The sequence below is a fragment of the Lissotriton vulgaris genome, chromosome 3_1, assembly GCF_964263255.1.
Source record: "Lissotriton vulgaris chromosome 3_1, aLisVul1.2, whole genome shotgun sequence".
Taxonomy (NCBI): Eukaryota; Metazoa; Chordata; class Amphibia; order Caudata; family Salamandridae; genus Lissotriton; species Lissotriton vulgaris.
Genome location: NC_141689.1, coordinates 1,833,331,995 through 1,833,356,882, shown reverse-complemented (window position 1 = coordinate 1,833,356,882; position 24,888 = coordinate 1,833,331,995).

Sequence of the window (24,888 nt, the reverse complement as noted above, 5' to 3'; positions counted from 1 at the left end):
CTATCCCTATTTTAATCCAATTTATTTATTTAATCTTTTTGCATTAGCAATTTAATAACCATACGAGGTGTAGTTTAAGCATAACATGTGCATTAAAATGTGAATTTCAAGCGGCCACCTTAATAGCTACTGCGCAGCTGCAAAGATTCTCCTCCAAAGCAAAGGACGTCATACTACGTAGATGTAGTAGACGCATGTGCAGAAATTGTTTTCAGCAGCCATTTTTAGACACTCGGGTTAATTATTAGTAAAACACATAGGCAAGCTTCCTTTAGATTGTGTAAAAAGGTGTAATGCAATTATTAGTATTGACAAACAGGTTGGTTACAGTATTACATGTTACTTGAGAGGATTGCATCCGATCAAGTGAAACCTTGCTCCATCAGTTGCGAGATGCGTGAGAGTTAAATAGAGAGACAAAGAAGTTAAAGGCTCCGAGTGCGAGTTTTAGTGGTCTCAGGGCTGAACGGGCGAAATGATGCTCTAAAAGGCTTGGTATTTTGATAACTAGGATAATTTCACTCTTAGGGGCCGAATCTGATGCAGCAGGAAGGGTTCCTACCATCTGTCTGGACCCTTCTGCCCTCATCTGGAATGTGCACATCAGATTCCTTTCCGACTGAGCCATTCTGATGGGCTTGGTCGGAAAGGAATCCAGCTCGGTTTCCCAGATGGCTTGCGATGGGCTGGGAAAGCCCGACTGCCATCCGGAAACCCTTCAGTACTCCCCTGGCTGCCTTTTTCCGGCGGTATTGTACTGTGGCAGTTTCCGCGTGCCTTTTTGTGGCAGTCTTTTCGGCACAAAAAAGATGTGGGAAACTGTCTTTGGGGGGCCCCAGCAGGGCCCCAAGGGTGCGAGGCCACCAAATGGCAACCTTGGTGGCACCTACAGTGCCCCCCTGTTGATCCCAGCATCCGGTGGCAGGCATTTTGAGGTGCAGGGATGACCTGCACCTCTGCAGTAAACGATGTGAGCATGCATTCCATTTAGAAAGCATGCTCCCATTGTTAAGTCTAGGATTACAAACAAACAGGGTTCGGTTGCATCCTACTTACAGATCAAGAAAAGATGACAATAGGTCGTTCAGTTCCAGTTCCTGTCCGATGTCGTACGGACCATCGGAATAGGCCACTTAGATGTGGTATGACAAAGCAATAGAATAAAGCTCAGTGGGGTTGGGTTGTGGTAGGTTTATAAGGCTGTGTAGTTGGATCTTTTTGTAGTGTAGTAAAGACATCTCTTATAAGGGTATTTATGAGAAGAAGTGTGTAGAAAAAGTGGTTGGTGATAAAAACAATCATTTGCAATGCAATCGGTCTCATCTTTGGGACCTTATATGTATTTAGCTATGCAGCACATCAGCCTGTGTGCTAAAACATCTACTGTTCTTTAACATGGAGGGAAAGTAAGCACCAAAATCCGTGACATGCCAGGTATGGGAACACATGGTGAGAAATATTGCCTTTCAGCAGGAAATGGTATAGTTCAAAGCTCAGTTTTTAAGAAAAAATGAGGGCCTTCGGTGGTCTTATCACTGTAGATACAAGATTTGAAAAAATATTATCTACGAGTGCTTGTGGAAGATAGTTTCTATGGACTGGAATCTAAAGAATGCTAAAGTGATTCTGGTATTTTACTGACCTCTGCTTATTGTTTTCTATCAAGAAAGTTAAATAGAGGCAATTGCCAGAAAAATAAAAAAAGAAAGTCCCTCAGCAGAAAGCACTTATAGTATTTTACTGACCTCTACTGGTTGTTTTCTATCAAGACAGTTAACCACATGGCTGCTGGGCGTTTTCCCCCCCCTGTGCTGGAAAATGCCATTTTAGTGGCACCATGACGAGCTCAGCTCGTCATCAGCACACGACACCCGTGGGTGATGACGAGCTGAGCTCGTCATCAGCATCGAAAGGGTTAAATAGAGGCAGTTTCACAAGCAGAAAGCAATTCTGGTATTTTACTGACCTCTACTGGTCGTTTTCAATCAAGACAACTAAATAGAGGCAGTTGAACATAAAAAATAAGTGGAAGCATACAAGTCCTAAGTCCAGAGCCCATAAAGTACATACACATATGAGTATATACTAAAGTATATACAAGAGGTCTCGAATGCTCAACCTAAATATTCACTGTTACCTTTAATAAAACCACGTCAACAAATATTAGAAGTGAAGACCGGGGTTGGAATTTAATGTCATCCCCTGCTAGCCCAACCATGAAGAATCCGGCACTTTTCTTTGACATTTTAAAGGTAGAGCCCAAACTATTTGATAGTAACAGCATGGTACTTGAACATTACCAAAAAGCATTCAGTAGTGAAAACCCCAAATTCGTACACGGTCGGTTGCACTCTCCCGATTGATCCGATTCGGGCCCTATTCTCATGCTCTATGTCACTAGCATGAGCAAATAACTCCACAAAATGTTTCTGCGAATGTTCCAGGAAGGATTGTTCTAAGGCATGATTCTAATGTGTCTAGGAAGACCTCCTAACGGTATTGTCTCCGTCCAAATCGGATCGGGAATGTGCATTTCCAACATACTCGGAAAGGTTTCCAACCGACCGAGTACAATGCGAGTTAGGAATTAGGAATATCACAATCCAAACCCGACGGCATTTGGAATGACCGAGCCGTACGGAAAAGAATTGTAAGTCTCAAGGGGCCGCGTTTCCAAACAACCGAGTACTGTGCTGGATTTGGACAGCCTTTCCGTATCGTGCCGTCCGACTCAAAGTAGCAGTTGGAACCAGACTTTGGGGGCCCATAGTGGGCACCCCTGCACCTGGAGCCTTCCCAATCAGGCCCGTGGGGGTACCCATGTGTCTTCCCTTACCAGCCATGCACGCCTGCCACAGGCGGACCAATTTTCCCCGCCATACCTTTCTTAAATGGGAGCCTATGCATTCCGTCCGAACAAAGGCTCCTATTGAAGTCAATGGGAGTCCAACCAAATCGTATCTGGAAGCATCCGGATGCATCGTACTTGGTCGGTTGGACCCTCCTGATTGCTCAGATTCGGGGCCCGATTCTGATGCGGTTAGGAAGGCATTGCCACCTATGGCCCGATTATGATGCGGTTAGGAGGCCTCCTAACGGAATTGTCTCCTTCCAAATCGGATCGGGAACTTGTCTTCCTGACCAAGGGCCAGATTATGATGCAGTTAGCAACATAGGCTGTCATTGAAGTCAATGGGAGTAAAACCAAATCATATCTGGAAGCATCCGGATGCATCATACTCGGTCAGTCGAACTCTCCCGATCTGAGTCGGTTGGAAACGATTTCCAAGCCGATTTGACCAGGGGTGGTGTTGGGGGCTGGCTATGTTGGTGGGGGGCCATTTTGAGGCATGGTCCTGCAGGTCCTGGCCATGTGGATGGGGTCAAGCGGCCATTTTGAAGTCAGGCAGTGTGCTTTGTGCCATAGGCCCACCCAGTCTGCTCTGATTTCATTCATTATGCCCAGGGGGCCTAGAACTCCAGCGGATTTACCGAAAATCTGCAAGTTCGCGAGCTGCGGATTTTTTTGCTTGTGTTTGCACTGCTCGCGTCCCGCGCAGCAACAATCTCGCACTCGCCAAATTGCAAAAAGTACAATTCTGCACATGAATTGAAAACCACCAGCAGGCACCATAATTAATTGCAAGGAGTCCATTTTGTGGGGGGGGTGGGGTGGGTGGGGTGAAGGAAGTGCCCCAGTCACCAAGTTCTTCCTGTTCCTGTCCAGCAAGCTCCTCCCATTGCTTTGTCCATTTTGAATGTGATCTTGACTGGGAAGGATTACTTATTGTGGATGCTGCTGGATATTTGGATTTGAGGCCTTTTTGACTTTCTTTGGATTACTTTTGGATTAGAAATTTGATTTCACAAGTAAGTTGATAAGTTGATGTTTGTTTGGGGCATTAGCTACAATTTTGGAACTTTTTTCAAAACATTAAGTAAAATATTATATAGTGGCTACTGGCTAGCCACAGTATCCAGTTGGACCAGGCTTAGTTATGGGTGCATGATACAACTGTTTTGCTGAATTTTAACATGATTCTTCCCAGGGCATGGATGTCATTGGATTGTGGTGATTTTTGTGTGTTTTACGACTTTTTGGGGTGGTGTTGGGGGCTTGCTATGTGGGTGGGGGCCATTTTATTGCCTGGTCCCGTGTGGGTGGGGGTCTAGGGGCCATTTTGAAGCCAGGTCGTGTGCTTTGTGCCATAGGCCTGCACCCAGTGTGCTCTGATTTCATTCATTATGCCCAGCGGGCCCAGAATCGATCTGTTCGCGGAGTTTGCGGGTCTTTCGCCACGTTAGCGTCGTGAAGCAACAATCTCGCACTCGCGAAGTTGCAAAAATTGCAATTCTGCACCAGAAAACCACCAGCAGGCAGCATAAACCTTCTGAAACTTGATGGATGGCATTGGATTGTGGTGATTTGTGTTGTGTTTTTTGACTTTTTGGAGTAGGGGTTGGGGGCTGGCTATGTTGGTGGGGGCCATTTTGAGGCATGGTCCTGGCCATGTGGATGGGGGTCAAGCGGCCATTTTGAAGGCAGGCAGTGAGCTTTGTGCCATTGGCCTGCACCCATTTTGCCTTGCTTTCACCCATTGTGCCCAGGGGGAGTTAGTGGTACATGAAACTACAAACCTCTCTGTGGGCTCTCTTGGATCAATGTTAAATTCCTGTTTCCCAAAAATTTAGCAATTCTTATTTTTGATATTTCCATATTGTGGTGTGCATGTGTGTATTCATAAATGCCTACTTGCAAACTATTAATTGAAGCGCTACATATGCAACATATATTTAACTGATGTTCCTCTGTCTTCGTTTGCTTTTAGGTGCACAAAGTCAAGAACTCCGCATCATCGTTGAGCATCAGTGCCAGGAAGAAGTCCTGCTGCGGCCTGCTGTTCCGACATCTGAAGAAGATGGCTCCAAAAAGAGGTGCCCATAGCTCCTCCTGCAAGAAAGATGTCTCTACTAAGGAGAAGAAGAAGCAAGTGGCACCACTTACCAAGGAGACTGGTGCCTCGACCACTAAATTTTTGAGGAAAAAACAAAAGTCCACCATGAGTGCTGCACAGGTAGCCTGTTTAGTGGTTCAATCACCAACGACCAGTGATGTTGGCTCATCGCAAGAAAGTAGCAGCACACAATCAACACAGGTTGTAACTTCTCTCACAAGTACTATTCAACAACCAAAGCCGCAACAACAACTGCATGGGCTACTAGTACAAGCACAAGTACATGCGCAAGGAGCTGTCCAAGGAGCTGTCCGAGAAGGTGCTGTCCGAGAAGGAGCTGTCCGAGAAGGAGCTGTCCGAGAAGGAGCTGTCCGAGAAGGAGAAGGCCGAGAAGGAGCTGGCCGAGAAGGAGCTGGCCAAGAAGGAGCTGGCCGAGAAGGAGCTGTCCGAGAAGGAGCTGTCCGAGAAGGAGCTGGCCGAGAAGGAGAAGGCCGAGAAGGAGAAGGTCGAGAAGGAGAAGGCCGAGAAGGAGAAAGCCGAGAAGGAGAAGGCCAAGAAGGAGAAGGCCGAGAAGGAGAAGGCCGAGAAGGAGAGGGCCGAGAAGGAGAGATCCATGGAGAGTTGCAAGTAGAGGTCAGTGAAGAGGCCCATGTAGCGGCGCATGGAGCGGTGCAAGTGCCCACAATGGTTGTTCTTCCAGAAGTAGGGACACAGGAGGAAATTGACTTTGGAGCCGGGGTATCATGTCAGGAAGACGACGCCACTCCTCCTGATGATTCATTTTCTCCCAGCAAGGAAAAGATCAAGGAGGGTGTGTAGAAGTTCCTCTTCAAGCCCCGCTCCATCAGATGATCTGGATGAAGATTGGCAACCATCTCCGACGTCTGAGAGGGAGGCACACCATGAGCTGAGAAAGGTATGAAATGTTAAAAGGAAGGGCCCCGGAAAGCTCATACTTATGGATCCGAACGTCTGACTTGATGAAGTGGTGCATTCTGATGTTGATGAACAAGATGACAGCAATGACCTAGTCATCACACACGTCATACCAGCCACACCGGCCATGCAGCAGATAGACATTTATACCCTATCCCGACGTCATGCTGAGCGTGACCCTGGCAACGTGGCACTGGTAGCACCACCAACGCAGTCAAGTAGTACAACAAGTTCAACAAAACCCACAGCTCCCATATTTTCTCCCCAGAGGGGACCTCCATCCAGCTCGACTCCCTCAAGTAGGGTTGCTGCAATAATTGCACAACCCAGTAGATGTCTGCAAGGCTCATCCACCACTGCTTCATCTGGCATTGGCAGTATCACCTCGTAAGGCAAAACCAGAAGTTTCCAGTCCCCAGTTTGGAACTTTTTTAGTGTCCAAGCAAAGCATGATTACATAGCCATTTGTTCCATTTGTAAGACTAGAGTTAGCCGTGGTAAGACTGGTACCAACTATGGTACCGGAGGCCAGATAGGTCATCTTAAAAGAAGGCATGCTGTCGAATGGTTTGCGCACCTAGCAAACATCAAGGGAAAGCAATCCCAAAGGGCAAGTGGCCAAAATATACCCGTACTAGGTGTTTCATCTGAAGATGACGGGGAGGTAGAAGAAGCGTCAGACATTAGTCCGGTTGCACCCAGTACCCCTGGCAGCACCACACCCTCCGCAACACATAGGAGGCACACTGAGAGTCTGGGAGACACACCAATGCGGAAAACGTCAACACTGAGCACAACTGGGTCGAAGAAGTCATCAGCATCATCCAGTAAATTTGTCCAGCGCACCATTACAGCCATGTTCTCCTCAGATGCGCCATTTCAACGCAACCACCCAATTGTGCGCCTGTATAACACTAAGCTGGCTAAAATGCTAGCGGTGGACCTTCTCCCTTTTTCGTTTGTCGAAGGTGTGGGTTTTCTTGAACTCGTGGCAACACTGGCCCCTAAATGGAAGGTTCCTAGCCGGTTCTATTTTGCCAGGGTTGCTGTTCCAGCACTACATAAAGAGGTGCTTGAGTTGATTGGGGAAGCTTTGCAGAAGAGTGCTGTTCACACTATACACCTGACAACAGACATGTGGACCAGTTGCCAAGCCCTTGATTACATGTGCATCACTGCACACTGGGTCTCTTTTTCAGGGGCTGCAAAACAGATAAATGTAGGTGGTGACTTGGTCGAGATTTTTAAGGGTGCTCGTAAACATGCAACATTAGCCATGTTTGGCTTGGAGAAAAGTCATACTGCAGACAACATTTTGGATGACTTTAACAAAAAGGTCTCGCAATGGCTGCCCCCAAGAAAATGCAAGGTTGGTTATGTTGCCACTGATAATGGCAGCAATGTAGTTAAAGCCATGGAGGACGGTGACTATTTCAGAGTGGCGTGTTTGGCGCACTGTATAAACCTGGTCGTGCAAAAGTTCTTGAAAAAAGAACTTGCAGTCGACAAAATACTGACCATCTGCAGAAGAATATGCACACATTTCAACCATTCTGTTAAGGCCCGGAAGGAGCTGAGGCGCAAGCAAAATGAACGTAGAATGCGAGTGAAAGCACTTATCCAGGAGGTGGCAACACGTTGGAACTCAACCTTCTACATGCTTGAGCGTCTGCATGAGCTGTTTCCAGTAGTCAATGAGTATGTCTACAACCTGGGTGGTGCTACGACAGAAATGATGCTAGCGGTGGAGCAATGGCAGCTAGTTAAAAGCCTGACAGACATGCTTCGTCCTTTTGAGGTCTTCACGCGTGAAGTCAGCAGGTAGGACTGTAATTTGGGAAAAGCTATCCCATTGTTGCGGAAGCTCGAGCACCAAGTCAAGGCGGTGTCTTCAAAATTAAAGGATGCTGGAAAGAATGAAGCATATGAGTTGGCGCAGAGATTATTACAACGCCTAGTTAGCAATGAATGGCTTGTAAATATCAAGAAACAACCGCACTACATTTGTGCTACTATTCTGGATCCACGTTACAAAAAGCCATTGTTTGGCAAAGTATTAATTCCTTTTGAAACATCAGATGTTATAGAGTACAAAGGTTGGCTAGCTCAGTCAGCCATTCGTTTTGAAAGAGAGCGGAAGGAAACTGTAGGAGAAGACAGTACTACTAGTGAATCAGCAGGCCATCAGGCGTCCCAAAAAAGCACTTCTGCATCTGTGCCTGTGGCAGAAGTGAGTGACTTTTCCTCTGAGCCGTTAACCACACCAGCAACCGTATCATCTGCACCAGGCCCAGGCGATATGTCTGAAGAGGATTGGCTAAGTCAGCTAGGGTTTCCTTGTCCCAGAAAGGACACAGAAGTGCAAAGTACAGGAATCCGGGAGAACATTGTTTCAATGGTGCAGGCCTATCTGGATGACTCAACAGCGGTCAATATTACTGAGGACCCATTGGCGTATTGGCATGGGAAAAGAAACATATGGCGAGAGCTCACCAACCTGGCTATCAATTACTTGTCTTGCCCACTCGCAAGCGTGTCTTCAGAACGTGTTTTTAGTTCTGCTGGGGGCATTGTGACTTCCAAAAGGCCCCGCCTCTTGCCCGCAAATGTGGAGCGGCTCACCATGATAAAGATGAACCAGCACTTCATACCACCAGATTACAAAGTACGAGAATGCACGCAGGAAGAAGACACCGACCTACCTGAGGGAAGTTTTCCTCAGTTACCAGAAGTACTACCGACTCAATTTGCAGAGTTTGAGGACGAGTTCTGCTTCCCTGACAGCGAGTTCTGAAAATGAGTCAATGAATCACTAACTTTATTTTTCGTCCTTATTCACTTTTATTCCTGTGTGTCTGTCTTTCTTTGTTTAGCAAGTGCTTGATCACATTCACAACAAAACAGTAATCACCCAATCACAACAACAAGCCCATCAGCAGAACTGTCTTGATTTTGATGCCGCAGCATTCCTCAGGTTCACAAGTTGACAAGAACTCAGTCCTGGTCGTCTATCCTCCTCCTCCAGACTCACCCTATCCATTTCCCGTAATGCTGATGCCTGGATTCCGCACAATGAAGAACTCACGTTGACGAGTCACCTAAAGAGGGACTGGAAGTAGTGAGTCCTCATTTAAATACATTTTGTTAAGTGTGGCTTTTTTCCCGGATTTGCTTTTTGGCTGTTTGGGGGTGTCAAACTTGTTTGCGCCTGGGTTTACGGGTCTTGGCTGGGCCATTGCTGGTAAGGTCTATTAAGGGATGAAATTGGTTAGGAGGAAATGGGAGGTGAAAACGTTTAGGCGTTATTGCTCGCTTGCCTGTCATAGGGTTGCTGTCTGTGGGGCTTCTAGGTTTTTGGGTGTGGGTTTTGGGGTCTGTGAGCACCGCTGCCACATTTCTAATGTTGATTGCTTTTGTTTTGCAGAAAATCCACGCCGGGAAACTCCAGTTGGGGCCCTGCTGCAGAACGCTTTAGGACACTGTGAATTCCAGGTGGAGCCAGCCCTCAAACACAAATTACAGGTAAGATAAGTGTTTGGATGGGAGGTAGTATAATGGAGTATTAGGAGAGGCGAGAGAGTGACAGTGGTACTAGTAAAGTCCTAGGACTCTTGAATTAACTTACTCTGTGACAGGCATTTACTTTGGAAAACATTTGGCCAATTACACGTGAACCAACACGATGACAGTGTTCAGTAAAACGAACTTACTGCAAAACCACCACCCACCAGGCTCAAAAGTAGTAAAAAACAGGTATGCTCAGATAAAGTTTGAATAAGTATATTTTTATATCCCTAACAAAATAATCTCCCGCAAGACCCTCCCTAACCCCAACAAATAAATAGTCCTTCAAAAGTCCCCAAAAACCCCAACTCCCAATTCCCACCCCCCAAATGTCTCTAAAAAAGGGGCAAGGGACACTCTAGGGATGCATGCTGTGGACTTTGGCCTCCAGGGCATCATGCCTTAGGGCCAGGGCATCGTACTGCTCCCGGAGGATGGTGTGGTCTAAGCAGAGGCCCTCCAACAAATTTTGATATTCCTTCAACTTGCGGACCTCCGCCTCCAGGTCGGACACTCTGTGGGTTGCACGGCGCAAGCGAGCCTTGAGAGTACTGTGAGGGGCAGCCTTTGCTGCTCGGCGGTGGCGTCTGCCAGCCCGGCTCCGTACCGCCGGAGCACTGCGCTGACCGGCAGAACGTGGGGGCGCGGAGGAGGATGCAGGTGTCCCATTAGATGTACTGGACTGCGTGTCTTCCCCCTCCAGTTCCACCAGCCGCCGATATTCGGCAACAGTGGCATCCAGCCTCCGTTGCCGGGCCAGTAGAGCCTGCATACTCCTGGATGTTTTAGTACGACCAACTATATGAAGAAAGAAAGACATAATCTGGAACCAATGCTCTTTAAGAATATGAATAACACAAAATGATTCAGCAGAAAGTTGTGTCACAGTACAACTAGCAACAAGCCAGCGCAGTACAAAACTATTGAGGCCAGTATCATGGGCGTCCGCAGGGAGGGGCAAGGGGGGGAGCTTGCCCCCCCCCCCCCGGATCGCAGGTGCATCCAGTGCTGGCCCAGTGACAATATGGTAATTACAGCAGGCTGGGACCGACAGACAGATAGAGGCAGAGACAGACAGGGACAGAGAGATAGAGAGGGAGATGGAGAGGGAGACAGAGGGAGAGAGAGAGAGGGATTGAGACTGAGGGTGACAAAGGGAGGGAGACAGAGAGGGAGATAGAGAGACGGAGACAGAGGGAGACAGAGAGATTGAGACAGAGGGAGAAAGAGAGAGAGGGAGACGGACAGAGTGAGTGAGACAAAGGGACAGAGAGAGAGGGGGAGAGAGAGCAAGAGAGGGAGACAGGCAGAGAGGGAGGGTGACAGAGACAGACAGAGAGACACAGACAGAGACAGATGGAGGCAGAGACAGGGACAGACAGAGAGGAAGACGGAGAGGGAGACAGAAGGAGAGAGAGAGAGGGAGGGAGCCAGAGGGTGACAGAGGGAGGGTGAGGGAGGGAGACAGAGAGAGAGAGACAGCGAGGTAGAGGGAGACACAGGGAGACAGAAAGAGGGAGACAGAAGGAGAGAGAGAGGGGGAGGGAGCCAGAGGGTGACAGAGGGAGGGTGAGGGAGGGAGACAGAGAGAGAGAGACAGCGAGGTAGAGGGAGACACAGGGAGACTGAAAGAGGGAGACAGAGCGAGAGAGAGAGAGAGGGAAACAGAGAGAGGGAGGGAGACAGAGAGAGAGGGAGGGAGACAGAGAGAGAGGGAGGGAGAGAGACAGAGAGAGAGACAGAGAGAGAGAGAAAGAAAGATGTGTGTATGCCAGGTCTGGTGGCTCAGTGGACGATGGCGTCCGCTGCAGGGGCATGAGTTCAACCTCATGGTCATAGTTTTTTTTGTTGCTCTAGATCCACCCCCCTCCCCCACTGACCCTGCCCCCATCGGTGCGGCCCTTGGCCACAAACCACACTGTCAATTTGGCCCCGGGAAAAAGTTTGTGAGGACCCATGCTCTATAACCACATCCTCCTGATTTAGAATTGTATTTTTCTGGCATCTTTAGTTTTTCCCTCTGTTTTAATGTAGTTGCCAGGTCGTCTGCTGTGGTGCCGCATAAGATTTTTCTCTTCCCCCTATGGGGTTCTTTGTTTATTTAAGCTCTATGTCGTGTTAGATTTAAAAAAAATGTATTCAATACTTGTGCTCAATCATGTCAGGAGATGGTGATGATGTTGCCCCCCCCTGGAAACATTTCATAGTATTTTCGTAGTTCATCCAGTGACCGTCTACTCTCTGTAGATACACATCATATGCTATCTAAGAGTCAGATAGTACCATGATCCAGCTTACCACTACCCGCCAACACCAATGTCTGCTTCCTCACAGTATCTTCTTGGGCCACTTGTGCCGCCTCCTCCCCAGAGTTGTCCTCGGAGTCGACCACCACCACCACATCCGAGCTGGCCCCGCCACCAGATGTTCCACCTACAAAGTAGATTTAAGAATGTTAGATTACACCACTCAGTAGTATTTGGTCTAGGAATGAAGAAATGTGAAAACAACAGAAAAAGTAATTGACTGTCTAATCTAAAGTAAAAATGTCCCTCCTTCCAGGGAAGGCTGTTGTCTTGCTGCACTTTTTTGTCACAATTGATGAATGCTTGCTTAATTTTAGCACACACCATTTTTCTCTGAACAGACAGAAGCTGGACTTCTAAGGACAAGAGCAACATCAACTTCAAACCAGGTGAAAGCTCGGCTCGACCACAAGAAATGTGTTCCATTACTCATCAACTCAGCACCAAGCACTTTTCCATTTCCAGCTAACTTAATTTTAATATATTTGTTTACTTTTAATAAAGCTTTTAAACTTGAATAGACTCTGTGGTTTTTGGTCCTCCAGACTAGAGTGACTGAGCGAAAGGTTTTGCAATTTTTGCAAGGAGGAGTCCGTGCCTCTGACACTACCAGGTTTATACAGTGCGCCAAACACGCCACTCTGAAATATTATTACTCTGGTGTTTAGTGTCCATAGTTCGGTTTGTGGAGAATTGTCCCTGCAACAGTAGTATTATGGATTGTGCTCCTATCTAAACACTATTTCGAAAAAAATAAATTAGGAACGCTTGGACAACAATTGGTCCTCTATATTTAAATGAAAACTTACTAGGGCCAGCAAAGGAGCACTCGCCGCCCTGGCCTGCATCCTCCTACTTTGGAGCCACAGCATCCTCCTGTTCCGTCCGCTTGCCCCTGGGGGACCTGACGTACAACATGAAAGAAAGAACAGAAAACATTGATGATTGCTGCTTGTCGATGTCCTTGTCAACCGAATCAAACATTTAGAAAGAACAAGAACCAACTATTTCAGCCAAAAAGAGGGCTACAAAGGAAGGACTGCACCTGAGCCTCTACTCTAGGGGCAGATTTACAAGCCCCTTGCAGCTCTTTTGCTCCGTTCTTGCGTCACTTTTGTGATGCAGCGTCACAACAAGAGAGGCGCCATGGTGTGGCGTATATTATCAACGTGACGCATATGGGAGATGCATCCCATTCTAAAGCCCTGCGCCATAAGGGAGCGTTCCAGCGCAAGGGAGGGCGTTCCTGCGCAGGAACGCATGCTAAAAGTGGCTATGGGGAATATATAACATTTCAATCAGTCATTTAGGACAATGATGCGTCACTCAAACCCTGCGCCTGCATGAAGCAGACGTACGGCTTGACGCAGCATTGCTGGAGCTGCGCCATCGTTGCAACGCAACTCCATAAATGAGCCGCCTTTACGGCACTGATGCGTAACGCTTCGGTGACGTTTTGGGACCATGGTGTGCCGCATTGTAAATACTGATTCAAAGAGAGTGAGCAACCCAGTTAAACCCTTGAGGGCTTGGGTAGTTAAATGAAAGGGTAGAGAGGCCTTCAAGGGATATAATTCAGGAAAGAAATCAGTTGTTCAATATACTTTTAGGATAAAGTTAATTAACCTAATGTATGAATCATATAGTTAAATACACAAAATCAATTTATAAAACACATAAAAACATGTAAACATATAAACAACAAAACACAAAGGTGTATCAAAAAAGAATTTTATCAAAAAGTTCATTGAGTCAGCAATAAATCAAAGAAGCAGGTAAGGAGATGCTGGTATGAATAGCCTGATAGCAAATGATCAATAATACAGCAAAACCTAGAAAAAACATCTATCTCAGAAAACAAAGTGAATCAAACACTGTAGAGATAAGATGAAGGTCGACGTTTCGGTCTCTCTACAACAAAATTATCGAGACCATCCTCAGGACTGTTGTCATTAAAACACTGCTGTGAGCTGTGCTGTAATCTGTAACATAAATGTTAACAATTACAAATCTATTCTATTTAAAAACCATTACTCCATACACCCATGTGACAGACCTAACTACAAAAATACGTGACTTATGAAAACTGGACATCACTTACAATATGACAAATTTAACTACAGAAATACATGACTAACTTGAAATGGACAGACACTAGGTACATGATACAGAAACAATAATCGATGTATATCTGCATTGTGGCATTTTCTGAGAGGCATATACATTGAGCAAAGTTCCTACCTCTTAACGAGCTCATATTTTCAACTTAGTAGAACTGGTTATGCAGATCTTTTTAGAGCCTATCTTTACTTTAAGGCAATAAATCAATCGATCGACCGGTGTATTCTTGGCGCTTTCACCTGTGGGACGATAGTGTTCTTTTCATAGGTACTTTTTCATACTTAGTGCTATTTTCTACATCTTTTTGCCACGATATGTGTACTAAGCACGTGGTTCTTTATGCAGGCACCGCCCGGTTTCCAACGCTAAAACTTCGCCCTGAGACCAACATTGTGGTATCTCATTCCATTTGGGTATGTTTGTGAAACATCTACATTATCCGATAAACATTGCATGTAACGGTCTTGCCCTAGCCTTGACAATCTTATCCTTCTAGGCTTTCTGAAGTTAGATGATGACATATTTGAGATGTAAAATTGAAATCTGATTCCTGGACATGTCACCAGAAGACTTGGTTATTTTTGTTACTTTAGCCAACCATGTAATTTGCATTTTTCTGTTATGATTTATTGCCTTAAAGTAAAGATAGGTCTGTCACATGGGTGTATGGAGTAATGGTTTTTAAATAGAATAGATTTGTAATTGTTAACATTTATGTTACAGATTACAGCACAGCTCACAGCAGTGTTTTAATGACAACAGTCCTGAGGATGGTCTCGATAATTTTGTTGTAGAGAGACCGAAACGTCGACCTTCATCTTATCTCTACAGTGTTTGATTCACTTTGTTTTCTGAGATAGATGTTTTTTCTAGGTTTTGCTGTATTATTGATCATTTGCTATCAGGCTATTCATACCAGCATCTCCTTACCTGCTTCTTTGATTTATTGCTGACTCAATGAACTTTTTGATAAAATTCTTTTTTGATACACCTTTGTGTTTTGTTGTTTATATGTTTACATGTTTTTATGTGTTTTATAAATTGATTTTGTGTATTTAACTATATGATTCATACATTAGGTTAATTAACTTTATCCTAAAAGTATATTGAACAACTGATTTCTTTCCTGAATTATATCCCTTGAAGGCCTCTCTACCCTTGCATTGTAAATACGGCGCACCATGGGTGGTGCTGGCGTGCCGCACACTTTGCAGGGATGCGCAGGTAATTGCAAATCTGACACTTAGGGGCATACTTACGAGTTCTGGGCTGCACACCTCCAGAGGTGCGCCAGAACAAATGCGTAACGCAAAACTAACCTTGCGTCACGGCAGATGCGCCGCAATTACAATGCGGCACACCCTGGTGCAAGGGTAGGCAGATGCGTGACGCATCTCGTGACGAAAGAGGGGCGCATCTCTAGAGTCGCGTCGCAGGCGCAATGCAACTCTAGCAATGCTCAGGGCTGCCCAATACTCAACATACCGCATCAGTTCTTACACCTGCTTCAAGCAAGCAGGCATAAAGAATTGACGTAGCAGCATCGCGGAAGTGCCTGCGTTAAATCTTGTAGATTTCACGCAGGCACTTTTGCGAGGCGCACAGCAGCCTGACCGCCCCCCTCCCCCCCCCTGCGTGGGAACGCACCCATTGTGGCGCAGGCCCAGGCCCATTTCTGCATATGTATGAAAAGTCCTTCAAACACTGCCATACTCAAAACATCTATTTTCTGATTAAATAATTTTGTATTGGTACATTTTGTAGGATAGTCGAAACAATTCAAAACAGCACCCTTAGTGGTTGAGTTACTCTGCAATTCTTTAGTTTAAAGATTAGCAGTGGATACAAGGCAATGTCATTTCCCTTAAATATTAAGAATAGAGCAACTTGTAGCTAGTGCTATCTATGGCTTCGATATCCACCTTCATCGTAATTATAATCGCCATGTTTTATGTTTTTGTAGCCAAAGGCATCTCCTCCATTCCATGCTGCAGAAGTAAATTTCATTCAAGATGAGTTTTCCATAACTGCTTATGGCAATCCAGATGTAGAACTGAACACTAAGCACTAGATAAGGCCTCCAAACTGGTCACAAAATTCCAGAAGAGGCCTCTAAAGATAGCTGTAATGCTCTAGTATTATGTGTAGGGTGCACTGTACCTCTTTGCACTACGGTGCACCTTTAACTAGGTACACCAGACATTAACAGAGATAGTGCTCTCTATTACACATAATGCTCTGCCCACAAGGCAGTGGCAAACTGGGGCCTGCGATGAGGGCAGCGCATTAGTGAAAGGCGGACCAGCCATGCAAAGCAGCTGACCTGTCTTCCACAGTGTACGGGGCACCTTTCTTGCTTTTTAAAAGGGGACAAAGAGTTCTCTGCAGGTGGGTGCAGTGAGTGACTGCATCAGCCTGCCAGACTGTGTCTATGGATCCAAGGGATCCCTTTCGTCCCTTGCAGGGCTTGACCTAGGTGGGGGTGCACTGACTATGCACATACACTTAGTGATGTACAGTCAGAGTCTCCTGATAATCTCTTTGCCTTTGTGCCCAAGTCATTAGCCTAGAGCCACATCTTCATGCTAATGAGGGAACAACCCCCTCGAATCTGTATTAAACAAGGGGCCCCACAAGAATCTGCAGCCCCTTCTCGAATTACCAAAGTTTCCCCTGGGCGCAAAAAAAGTACACACACATCAATTGTGCCTCCAGGGCAGTTTTTGTAATATGGCCCCAGTAGACGCCTGGAGGACAAGAGATAATATTCTAGCTGAATCTTTAAGCACTTAACACAGTACAAAAGTAAGACCACTAGAATTGGACACAGTATATGAGATATGGACAGGTATTATAAATAGTACAGTTGAGGTGTTGAGATCTAGAACTTCTTTCAGATGAGCATTTCAGAAATGGACACAGTGCTCCAAGAGTGACCTTCACAATGATCTGTACATTATACAGTTTAACGAGGCCCTACAGGAGTGAATCCTGACTAAGGGCGTCGGGGCTTCATCCACCCAGTTTTGTGACTTATGTGGATGGGAATTGCTAAGATTAATTAACCATCCAAAGGACATTTCTAATTAAACAAGGGTTGTTTAATTGCACATGTCATGTGGATGATAATTGTATTGTATTGTAATTGCATTTATATAGCGCTTACTACCCCTGACGAGGCGTCAAAGCGCTTTTTCGGCGGGTAGCACGCTACTCCAGGACCCACAGAGGATTAGTGTTGAATTAGTATAGTGAAACATGCAAGTACATTTTAAGTGGTGGATAGGTTAATCAGTTATTTGGATATGGAATGATAGCAGAAGGATAGAGTAGGACAAAGGTTTGTATTTATTTATCGCTCGCTTGTTGACGCATGCTATTCAGGGAGCCTATAGAGGATTAGTGGTAAATTAATATGGTGAAATATGAGGTAATTTCAGTGGTGGATATTAGTCTGTTACTTGGAGTGAGAAGGATAGCGGATGGATAAAAGGGGAAGAAAGATTTGCATTCATATAGCATTGGTTACCCCTGATGGGCGTTGAAGCACTTTTCTGGCGAGTAGCACGCCACTCCGGAACCCATAAAGGATTAGTGTTGAAAATTAGTATAGTATAAATATGTAGTAATTTGAGTAGTAGATATGTTATTCAGTTATTTGGGCAGTATATTAGTATAGTTGAATATGGAATATGGAATTTGAGAAGTGAAAAGTGAAACATGTTAGTCTGTTAATTTTTTATTGAAAAAGGATAGTGGAGGGATAAAAGAGTGAAGGATTTTTTTTTTAAGTCTTAGCAGTATGAAGAGGCTTTTGGATGAGTAAAAAGGTGTTTTGGAGGGAAGGAGTCAGAGGGGAGAGTTTAGAAAGGTTTGTTTTAGGGGATCGTGTATTAAAAAAAGGTGTCAGATGATGCAAGGAGGGTAGAGCAGGAGAGAGTCTAGAAAGATCCAAGTACATGGAAGGTACGAGGAGGGTAGAGCAGGAGAGAGTCTAGAAAGATCCAAGTACGTGGAAGGTACATAGATGTACAATGGAAGTATGTACATGTAGACCAAAAATGATTTTTATTTATTGATGATTATTATTTTTTTTTTTTCTTAACAACATAATTGTTTTACATGTTTTATAAAGTAATACACAAAGATAGGTACATATCTATAGTGAAAACAAATGCTTATTTACAGAGGGATATGCTGTAAATTTCTATTTCCGTATGGTGCTTATGTGGGGAAGAGCCAGATCTTGAGTAGTTTTCTGAAGATAAGGTGGTTGTCGGTGGATCTTATGTTGGGGGGTAAAGAGTTCCATAGTTTGGCTGCTTGAACAGAGAAGGATGTGCCACCCATTGTTTTTTTCTTGTATGGTGGGATCTTGAGGTGAGATGCTCCTTTAGAGCATAGGTTCCTTTGTTGAATGTGTTTTATGATTTTATTCCTGATGAAGAGTGGTCCTATTCCATGTATTGCTTTGTGGGTAATACAAAGCAGCTTGAACGTGGATCTTCTGGCAACCGGTAACCAATTCAGGGCTTTCAAGGCAGGGGAGATGTGGTCTTGTGGTTTGATATGCAAGAATAGTCTGGCAGCCGAGTTCTGAATCTGTTGTAGTCTTTTCATGGTCGTTAAAGGTGATCCGTGGTAGAGGCTATTGGCGTAATCAAGTTTGGATAGAACAAGGGAGATGGTAGCTTGGACCTTGTGTGGAAATCCCAAATGAGGGAAAATTTGTTGCAGCGTTTTTATAGTAGCAAAGCTTGATCTTGCTAGTTTATTTACTTGGACATTCATCGACAGCTTGGAGTCCATGGTCATTCCGAGGTTTCTTACTTCCTTCGATACTTTAGGCAGTGATCCCAGTTCATCAGGACATGCGGCAAGCGGGTTGGAATTTTTCCAATCGCCACACGTGAGTATTCCAGTTTTTGAAGCATTCAATTTGAGATGGCTCCAAGTCATCCACTGATCCACGGCTCTGAGACAGCTGAAAATTGGTGATTTTCCAATGTCTTTGGGGCATTCCAGTTGAAGGAGTATTTGCGTGTCATCTGCATAGTTGTAGCACGTGAGGTGAAATATATTGATCAGTACTGGTAAAGACTTCATGTAGATGTTGAAAAGCATGGGCGAGATGATAGAACCTTGAGGGACCCCTGCCTTTGTGGAGTACGGTTTGGACGAGAAAGGTGGGGTGTGGATGACATTAGTTCTGTTTCGAAGGTAGGACGGGATCCAGTCTAGAGCAGTTCCCTCTATGCCGGCTTCATAAAGTCTTTGTCTCAGAGTGTCATGGTCAACTGTGTCAAAGGCAGCTGAGAGGTCCAAGAGGACTAGTGCAGAAACCCCATTGCGGTCAACTGTATTCTTTAGGTCATCCCAGATGGCAAGGAGGGCAGATTCAGTGCCTCTTCCCGGACGGAATCCTGTTTGGAAATCTGAAAGTATGTCATTCTCTTCAATGAATTGGGACATCTGGGTGAACGCTGCTCTTTCTATCAGTTTGCCCAGGAAAGGTCCATTTGTAATGGGTCTGTAGTTGTTGGGGTTCAGCGGGTCCAAGTTTGTTTTCTTCAGTAAAGGGCGTATGTATGACTTTTTGGGTTCTTCTGGAAATATTCCAGTAGTTAAGGAATCGTTGATGATTCTTCTTACTGGAATGGCAGCAGAGGTGGTTAAAAGAATTGTCTTGAAAGTTTGTGGTGGACAGAAATCAGAAGGGCTGCCGGCAGGCCTGCTTGCTTTGACCAGGTCCATAAATTTATCGTGTGAGATGTGTTGGAAGGAACGGAGAGGCTTGATTAGAGCATTCTTGGATAGTTGTTTTGTACAAGGGTTAGTGCTGGTGCTTTGTTTCTGTTGTAAGTACGAGTCCAAAGTGTCTGCTTTGTCCTTGTAATGATTTGCCAGTTTGTCTGTGAAATCTTGAGTAACAGGATGAGTTCCTTCTAGGCAATTTGGTTTTCGAAATTCATTGAGTATTTTATAGAATTCTTTATTTGCATATTTTGAGTTTTGAATTCTGTCTGAATAGTACCTTTTCTTAGCTTTTTTGATAGCCGACTTATATAATCTGTTAATTTTTTGTAGGTGAAGTTTGTCTTGTTTGGCGTTTGTTTTGAGCCAGGTACGTTGCAGCTTTCTAATTTGTTGTTTTATGTTGTTCATTTCTATGTTTCTCCAAGGCGCTTTTTTCCTTTTGTTCTGTTGTGTGGTTTTGAGTGGTATCAGGATGTCAAAAGCTTCCTGTAGCCACTCATATAGATTCTGAACAGAATTTATGGTTTCAAGATTTATACTGGATGTTAGTTGTGTTTCCAAGTGTTCTAAATTGAGTTTGTTCCAAGGCCGATAGGTAGATGGATGTAAGGTAGTTTTAGGTGAGTCGCTTAGTGTTGTTTTATGTTGGAAAGCAAGCAAGTGGTGGTCTGACCATGTGACTGGAGTTATAGTTTGAAAGGTAACTAGTTCAGTATTAGCAAAAATGACATCTAGGATATGTCCAGCGATGTGTGTCGGATTGGGGACAATCTGATGCAGGTTCAATGCGTCTAGGCCAGTGATTATTTTTTTTTGGATGGGTCATATTGGTTTTATCAAACCAAATGTTAAGGTCACCCAGAATACATAGGTTGGATTGTATTGTTATCAGATTTGAAACTGTGTCTAGAAGTGGTCTGGGAATGTTGCCTTGCTAGGTGGAGGTCTGTAAAGGAGCAGGAAGTTACAGGTGGAAGATGGTGTAGGATTGCATCTTGTTAGAAGAGCCTCACAATTCTTTATGGAGATGTTGTCAACTTTAGTGATATGTATTGTTTGCCTGAATACAACAGCTAGACCACCTCCTTTTTTGGCTATACGATTTTGGGTGATTATTTGATAGCCTAGAGGAATGGCTTCATGCAGGACTGGAGCCATATCTTCTCCCAACCATGATTCGGTTATGAATAGTATGTCTAGTTTTGCATCGGTGAGAAGGTCGTAGATGTGATGCTTGTTTTTAGAAAGGGATCGGGCATTTATTAGTAGACAGTTTAGTGAGTGGCCTTTGGTGATAGTGGGACTTTGTTTTGTAGAAGAGTGATCAGTATTGTGTGGGTGTGTAGCAGGTGTGTTTTTAGTGCTGGTATTAGCTGTATTAGGATAGCAATCGTGTAGCTGTTCTGTATCGTGTTCCTCATCCAGCATGCTAAGAAGACATTTTGATGGGTCTGCATGTGTATGTGTTGGAGATGGTGTTTGAGAATAAGTTGGAGTGCTCTGTTGCTTTTGTGGTGTAACATTGTTGTGCGGTAGACTTGGGGAAGCAAAGTTGTGAGGTGTGGCATGTTGCTTATATTTTTTGCGTATGTTGAAGGCGGAAGGTGTATGAGTCAGGGAGGTGGTGCAGCATATGGGTCATGTCGTAATGTTTTAAATTGTCCAATGCATGAGAGGCGGTTAGAAGAGAGGTGCTGTATTGCTGTATCTGTGTTAGGTGTGGTGGAAGAGTGAAAGCTTGGTATCGGAGTTTGTTCCTTTGTGTGGTTTGAAAGGAGGGTATACGTTTGTATTTTGTGATGGTAAGTATTATGAGGTGTTGTGCTTTGAAGATCTTGTGCTGGTGTGTGTGATATGTTTTGCTTTTGAGGTGTGGTGAAAAGGGGTGCTGATGTATATGTTTCATGCACCTGATTTGGTTGTGTAGTATTGTTTGTGAGAGGAGGGTGTGACGTAGAGGGGGTGGTGATGTGTTTATGTGAAAAGTGTATGTTGTGTGTAGGAGGGAATGAAGTAGAGGTGAGAGTGTTTATCTTAGACTGGTTTGTTTCAAGAGTTACAAAGTTGGTGGTGTGCAGTGTGTGTGTTGTGTGTTAGTGTTATTATGGTAGAATGGAGAGGAGGGCGTTTTTTGGACAACTGATGGAAGAATCATTATATATTTGTTTGTGATAAAAGGTGGACTGTTAGGTGTAATTACAGCAGGGAGAGTGTGTCTGAGTGGGATGTAGTTATTTATGGTGTTGTTTGGCGTTGTGTTAGTGATGAGTGTATTGGTTAGTGGTATAGGATAGAGTTGTATACTGTTTGTGGGTGGTGGTGGATATGTGTGGTAGTTGGGATAGTAGGGTGTGTAGATGTGGTTTGGTTGGGTTTGTAGTGCAGGCTGGTACATCAATCTGTGCATAGTGTTGTGCGTGGTGTATATTTGGTGTGAGTGTATTGCTCTGTTTGTGGTTGTGGATGGTGTGGGCTGGGTATTGTTAAATGAGAAAAAGGGCAGCATTCTGGCCCTAGTCCCGACCAGGCTCGAACAGGAAACTACCCTTGTCCTCTACACCCTTAGCCTCGACGGCCGGGCTGAGACGCCCTAAGCCTGTATCGTGTTCCTCATCCAGCATGCTAAGAAGACATTTTGATGGGTCTGCATGTGTATGTGTTGGAGATGGTGTTTGAGAATGAGTTGGAGTGCTCTGTTGCTTTTGTGGTGTAACATTGTTGTGCGGTAGACTTGGGGAAGCAAAGTTGTGAGGTGCGGCATGTTGCTTATATTTTTTGCGTATGTTGAAGGCGGAAGGTGTATGAGTCAGGGAGGTGGTGCAGCATATGGGTCATGTCGTAATGTTTTAAATTGTCCAATGCATGAGAGGCGGTTAGAAGAGAGGTGCTGTATTGCTGTATCTGTGTTAGGTGTGGTGGAAGAGGGAAAGCTTGGCATTGGAGTTTGTTCCTTTGTGTGGTTTGAAAGGAGGGTATACGTTTGTATTTTGTGATGGTAAGTATTATGAGGTGTTGTGCTTTGAAGATCTTGTGCTGGTGTGTGTGATATGTTTTGCTTTTGAGGTGTGGTGAAAAGGGGTGCTGATGTATATGTTTCATGCACCTGATTTGGTTGTGTAGTATTGTTTGTGAGAGGAGGGTGTGACGTAGAGGGGGTGGTGATGTGTTTATGTGTAAAGTGTATGTTGTGTGTAGGAGGGAATGAAGTAGAGGTGAGAGTATTTATCTTAGACTGGTTTGTTTCAAGAGTTACAAAGTTGGTGGTGTGCAGTGTGTGTGTTGTGTGTTAGTGTTATTATGGTAGAATGGAGAGGAGGGCGTTTGTTGGACAACTGATGGAAGAATCATTATATATTTGTTTGTGATAAAAGGTGGACTGTTAGGTGTAATTACAGCAGGGAGAGTGTGTCTGAGTGGGATGTAGTTATTTATGGTGTTGTTTGGCGTTGTGTTAGTGATGAGTGTATTGGTTAGTGGTATAGGATAGAGTTGTATACTGTTTGTGGGTGGTGGTGGATATGTGTGGTAGTTGGGATAGTAGGGTGTGTAGATGTGGTTTGGTTGGGTTTGTAGTGCAGGCTGGTACATCAATCTGTGCATAGTGTTGTGCGTGGTGTATATTTGGTGTGAGGGTATTGCTCTGTTTGTGGTTGTGGATGGTGTGGGCTGGGTATTGTTAAATGAGAAAAAGGGCAGCATTCTGGCCCTAGTCCCGACCAGGCTCGAACAGGAAACTACCCTTGTCCTCTACACCCTTAGCCTCGACGGCCGGGCTGAGACGCCCTAAGCCTGGCCTTTTTTGTAGCCCTAGTAATCAGGTGACCCCTTCAGCCAATGGGAACCCTAGCCCTAACACTATCCAATCACAACACTAGCCCTAGCATCTAGAACCAATAGGAGACCATGACCTTGTAGCCAATCTTAACCCTAGTCCAAGCACCCAATCAGTTCAAAAACCCTGATCTCTACATCCAATAAAGGCCTTAGCTCTACCACTAGTCCCAACCCAAGTCAAAGCAGCCACTGGTACAGGTAGTCCTAGTCCCTACTTCCAATAGAAAGCCTAACCCTACTCTTAGTCCCACAACTGGTCCAACAACCAATCACACCAGAAGCCCTAATCACTACTACCAATTAAAGCTCTAACTCTAGCCCTAGTCCCACCCTACTCCCCACAACCAATAACCTAGGAAGCCCTAGTCCCTACTTCCAATAGAAATCCTAACCCTAGCCCTAATCCCAACCTTGCAATGATTGATTCACAAACCGAGAAACCAATCAGAACCCTCAAATACCCAACCAATGAGGACATTAACCCTAACCCAATAGAAACACCATATACAACCACCACTCAGTGTACACATGTGCCAACCACTAGCACACCATATAAGGTCCCAGCAACCTCAGACAAGGTTTGCTGGCCAGGGAGTTGGAAGCTGCTTGCTCCTGTTCAGAATCTCCTAGGAGACAGACAGGCTCAATCCACAACTTTGGACTTCAGCAGGTAAAGGCTTCACTAACTCGAAATCTAACAATACTGATTGAATAAAGCTTTACTCCACCTGCTGGCCAAAAAACGAAGTGCACAGGCCCCAGTAAATACAGTTTCAATAGCTCACAAAAGCACCCTCTGGTGTAGAAAATCCCTGTTGCGGGGGGGGGGGGGGCGGAGGCAGGGGGGCTGGCCTCACTGGCTTGTGAACACAAAATGGAGACTGGGGGTGCACTGTTTGAGCACACAGGCCTAAGCACAGAGCAAAGGATAAATTTGGAGGGAAAAATAGATTTGTCACCAAGGAATGAGAGGGACAAACTACAGAGGTTGGACTGCAAATCCCACAATTCAACACACTAAATGAAGGCAATCATGGGCAGGGAAAACCACACATTTAAAACACAACACCGGTGATAAAATATGCAATTACAGGCAGGCTAAAACTACCATTTTTAACTGTAACAACCACAGGCATAGACAGTAAACACAGAAAGTGAAAATCGTTTTTTAAACAACTTTTTGTCTTGGGAAGATACAGCACTAGTCTGTCTCCTTACCACATCCTGGACTCTGCTCACTGCAATCTGGGCCACATGTAGGCTGCAACTCACAAGATGGAGGAGAATGATTTGTGGTGCACCCAGCAAGGCCTTAAGGGGCCTGGGCAGGTGTGAGAGGAGGGCTTAGACTTGCCTGGTAGCTGAATAGCCACAGGTGATAAAATATGCAATTACAGGCAGGCTAAAACTACAAT